This window comes from Mesocricetus auratus, unplaced genomic scaffold (assembly GCF_017639785.1).
Source record: "Mesocricetus auratus isolate SY011 unplaced genomic scaffold, BCM_Maur_2.0 Super-Scaffold_100004, whole genome shotgun sequence".
Lineage (NCBI taxonomy): Eukaryota > Metazoa > Chordata > Mammalia > Rodentia > Cricetidae > Mesocricetus > Mesocricetus auratus.
Window position 1 is genome coordinate 57449606 of NW_024429189.1, and position 5677 is coordinate 57455282.

At 35.3% G+C, this 5677-nt stretch overlaps 1 pseudogene; it reads right to left on the bottom strand.

The window, feature by feature from the left end:
- Positions 1 to 2839: 2839 nt before the first annotated feature.
- On the bottom strand, positions 2840 to 3764 carry LOC101831805 (annotated as a pseudogene).
- Between the last annotated feature and the right edge of the window lie 1913 nt (positions 3765 to 5677).

Below are 5677 nucleotides of genomic sequence, written 5' to 3' on the forward strand. Positions count from 1 at the left end.
CTCACTCACACACACACACGCACACACACACACACACACACACACACACACACACCACATACAAACACACACGCATCCCTCTCTGGACCTCGGGGATGCAATCTTTCTTGAATATATCCATACTTTAGTTTCATCCTTCAGCACATGGAGGACTATTCATCACATCTTCCTCTCTACTTCATGTTATCCTTTGGTAATTTTTATTTATTTTTTAACCCACTGATCCAATAACTGTTTCTCATCTTCAAATGAATGTGAGACCAGTCATAGGGCATAGGAAGTATTACAATGGTCACACCTCGAAAGAAAAGTGACTTTCCCACCACCCATTCTCCCTGTATACTTCATCTGTTGTTAACTATTCAGGTCATGTTAAAGCCTGGGAGCCCTGCAGTAATCTGTGCTAGAATTTTAAACTGCCTAGATCTGGCACAGATTCTGCATATGCAATCACAGTTCTGGTGAATCCATGTGTGTCATAGCAATTCAAAGGACTCTTTCCCATCCTCTGCTCTTACACTTCTTTGACACCCCCTTTTTTGCAATACCCTGGAGCCTTGGCAGGGGATTAATACAGATGTCCCATTCTTAGCACTCACAGTTTCTTAGATGCACATTTCCAGCTCTCATATTTGCCTATTTTCAGCATTTAAAAAGTAATGAGTAAGCATTGGTCACTACCTTTTGCATTAAGAAACTCCTCTCACTAAGGAACATAGGCAAATATATTTAGAATTCAGCTGATAATTTGAATATTTAGAAAAGAATAAAACTTCAATATATTCTCCTCTAGGGCATACGAACTCACTTGTTTGGGTTCTGACATTTTTACAATACCAGGAAGTTATTAGCTCTCATGAAGAAAGTCACAAATCCAATCAAGAGAAGGACTGATTATACCCATAAACAGTCTTGTCATTATTGCTTGACCTGGTCATTTGTCTATCAGGTCAGTATTATAGCATATAGGGTCCAGCACTTGAAAAGACCACTGATATCGTTTCTTCCTCAGCTGTCTGTGTAGCAACTTCCATTACTGGGAATGCTAGCCTACAGGGAAAATTTTTTGGTCAGTTCAAGACTTACTTCCCAGTGTCTGGCAACCAAATGTACTGTCTTCAACAATAGAGTCTTAGTATCTAATTATGGTTGGATCCTTCTGCCCCCAGTTTTGCCCTTTCTACTTTCAATTTACATATATTTTACTATTCTCCTTCCTAAATGCATCACTTCTGCGAATAGCCCATTTGTAATTTCATAGTTTTCCACAAATAAACACATAAAACAAGACATAGAAGCCAGGAATCTGCAATGAGAGAGAAAGTAATAATTTTGTCTTCAGGGGTCCAATCAGCCTAACTAAATACAATTTTTCCAGTTCTATCCACATGCCTGAAAATTTTGTGATTTCATATTTTGTATAGTTGAATAATATGCTGTGTGTGTGTGTGTGTGTGTAGTACATTTTTTCTACTTAATTAATCTGATATACCCCTTGGTCACTTTTGTTGCCAAGCTCTTGTGAACAGAGCAGCAGTGAATATTGATGTGCAAGTGTCTCTGTAGTGATAAAATCCTTTGCTTCACACTCAGAAGTAGGATAACTGAGTCACATGGAAACTCTTGTTGGTGGAATATCTTTGTAAATAGTTTTTAATTGTTTTTTAGAAAGTGGCACAACAATAACTTACAGGATTTCATGGCCATTTTTAATGAATAATTTTATAGAGATATACCATAAGTATCACCATACAAAATTTGTCAAGGAGTCTGTTTGCATTACTGATCTGTATTTTCCAATTTTAATTAGTACAATAACATAATAAAATGATTTTGTTGTAAAATGTTATAGGGAAATTATTAGTTTTCCATTCCTTTACTCCTCCCACTCCATTGTATGAGAGAATAATCTATTTTCAATAAAAATTCAAACATATAAAACTTATTTCAGATAATATAGTTTGCAATTACAGAAGCGTTTATGGAAAATCTAACACATTGAACAAGGGATATTAGTAAAGTAGCTAAAGTCATGCTTCACTTTACACTAAGGCTAGACATAACCACTTGGAAAATATATTCCATTTAAAAATCTACATTACTGGCTATAATAATGAAGTATTTAATTAAAAGTCATCAATTAACCTAACTGAAATAGCACAGATATTAATATATAAGTACTTGAACATAAAATACAATGAAGATGAGATATGAGATCAGAGTAAGATTAGATATTTTTAAGTTTTAATAATGTATACAAGGCAAGCAAAAAGGAAAAAAACTATTGCAAAACTAAGAAAAATAGATCACAATAGACAAAAACTTAAAAAGTAAAATATATGTTCTAACTACAGCAAAATGGTATGACAGAATGTGCAAATTAAGTTCGTGTGTCACTCTACAGTATATGTAAACGTCAAAATAGTATTTTATTATGTTAAAAGTATATAATTTTCTTGATAAATTTGTAAAGAAATTTAATGAAATTATTTTAAAATAAGCAAATTAGAATTTAATATTCATTAGGATTAATAGTATAATAAAACACAGCTAGAAAAGACTCTGGGGTGCATATAACTTACCTAGTTAGTGACATGACTCATAAAGAACTCCACTAACACAATTATATAGAAAATAATTTATTGGAGAATTGACAAAAGATGTAAACATGCACTTCTTAGAGAATGGTAAAATAGGATGCTGAGCTTCAGTAACCATTAAGAAAATTAAAAAAGCAGTTAATACAAACATCTCACAATTTCAAGTATTGTTACTAATTTGGAACTTGGAACACATACTGCAAATAGAGATTATTGTTCCTTTCCAATAAGTAATACTTTCAGCAAGTAAAAATTCTAACTCTATCTATATTTAACATTATACACCAGATCTTTCCCATAGAATATTTAATTTCTGAATTTCTCAGTGTATATATCAAAAGATTCAACATTGGAATAATAGCTGTATAAAAAACAGAAGTAGATTTATCATTAGGGAAGTTGGAGACAGGTCTAACATACATGAAAATGCAGGGAACAAAGAAAAGGATAACCACCATGATGTGGGAGCTGCAGGTGGACAGAGCTTTGCGCCTCCCTTACTACCTGTGAGCCTTAAGTGAGCTTAAGATATTCCATAGGAGAATAGCAGAAGGACAAAGACCACCATGCACATGGCTCCATTATTGGCAACAACAGTGAGGCCAATAAAATAGGTGTCAGTGCATGCAAGTGATATGTAATCATGGGTTACATATCACAGGCAAAGTGATCAATGACATTGGATCCACAAAAAGGAACCAGTGCATGGGCAAAACTTCCAATCCAGGCTACCACCAAGAGTGAGATACAAACTTGTTGATTCATGATGTTTAATTAGTGCAGTGGTTTACAGATAGCCACATAATAATCATAGGCCATCATCACCAGAAGAAATACCTCAGCAACATCAAATAAGTGCTCCACAAAAAGTTGAACCAGACAAGCTGTGAAGGAGATGGACTTTTTATCACAAACTAAGTCTTTAAGCAACTTGGGCAAAATGATGGTGTAGTGAACAGCATCCATCAGTGAGAGAAAGGCAAGAAAGAAGCACATTGGGGAGGCCAAAGAGGAGCTGGAAATAATTGTCATTACAATGAGCAGGTTGCCCACAACTGTCACAACATACATGAGCAAAAACATAACAAACAATGCCTTTTTTCCAATAGGATCCTGAGTGAGGCCCAGGAGGATAAATTCTGTGACATTGTTACTCTGTCCCATTTACTAATCTATCTGTCTTGTTTCAAAAACACTTCAGAAGAGGACCTACTATGAATTCTAAACAGGTTCATGAATCCATTCCATCAGGAAACACGTGTTCATTATTACCTATACAGTGGCAAACCCATAAAAGGAGCATGTAATAAGCATCTATTTAGTTCTTCTTTCAGAGAATTCCATCAAATTCTGTCAGTAAATCTCTAGGTACTCTTTTCTGTCTCAATACTTCAGTGCATATCTACACAGAAGAGGAGACAAAGGCATCTCAATTATTTATATTTAAAACAATGATTTATCTTCAAATAGACATCAATAAACAAAATGGAATGGTTCTTCTTTAACTAGTTACAACCAGTTAACAATTAAAACTCCAAGGACCAGAAATAGATTACTGCTTTCAGAGCTATTGGTCAATAGAATTCCATAGACCCCCAAATATTAATGGCTATTTTCAATTCTTTTGGTTACCATTGTAGAACTTGATGGTAAGATCCTATTTCTGAAGAAACTCATAACGGCTGTAGGGTTCAGGCATTATGCTGGCCTGCACTTGTCATTATGCTGGCAGAATGCACTCAGGCAGTACCCTGGCCAGCATGCAGGTGCAAAGGACCCCTTTAAAAGAAAGACCCCCTCCCACCTATGCTCTTTTCCCTCTCTCTTTCCCTGTATCTCTTTTCTCTTCTGTCCTCCCCCTTTCTCTGTGTCTCTTTATCAAATTTCACTTTCCTCTCCCCTTTCCATTTCTTATTAAATTTCTCACTAAGTTCTGTCTACCTGGCATGTTTGTTCCTGCCTCAATCAACCTAGTCTGATGGGGAATCTGCCAAGGTTCCCATGCATATTATCATAGCATTTGCATCATTGAACACATAGAAATCAAGAAGGCACTCAACATGAAGCTTCATCCCTACTGTTTAGTTTTCTTGGAAAATACTTGAAGTTGCTATGTATTATACCAGAGGAGTAAGGTAACCATCATCCTCAGCCACATATGAGCTCTACAACATACAATAACAACTGGCCTTTTGAGACATGACCTCTGGTATAATAGTGACACTGATGTTATGGGAATAAGCAAGCACTTCTTGATTGGAACTAAGGCCAACTTCATGAGTTGGAGACCAAACATGGAACTCTTGCTAGAGTAAAGGACCTTTGAATTGATATGTTCTAGGCCCTAGAGGAGAACCTAATAGTGCTAAATGGACATAATTAAAACTACCCCTTATATTTTAATTCTCAACACCTACTGATTGTGAGCAAGACCTGCTCAACATCAAGCCAGATAAAATTTAGGATGAAGAAAAGAGGCAACCAAGAAAACCTACCATTTGTTGAGTAGCTATTGGTATTTTATAGCTACCAGGAGAAGGGAAATCAGTGATCTTTGAAAGTATGACCCCTAGTACATATACCATGCTATAGGACAAGTCTCACTCTAAAAGTTGTTGAGCAACACAAATTGGAATCAATGTTTTAACAAAACATTTTTTGTGAGAAAATAAAACTAAATATTAGGTGTTTAAAGAGGTGAGAAGGGGTTGGGGTGAATATGAATATTGTATGAAATTCCAATAGAACAAATAAATTGCTACATTTTTAAAAACTGTAAAGTTGCAGCAATATAGCTAATTGTGTCAACTTACATAGAGCCAGACTGATGCTATAAAAAGATATTTTGCTGCATATTCCATGTAGTTCCTAATGTTCCTGTGCATCTAGTTGAGTGGGGTGATGGCATACTTTTAGAAATAAGGCCCACTAGTCATAAAATACTGTTATTCTTTAAATATACTCCACTTATCTAAAACAAGGGTTTAAGTTGTATCAAATATCTCCAATATTATTTAAAACACTTCTGTCTAAAGCAATGACTTCAATTCTCTCAGTCAGTCATGTTTTCCTAGAAT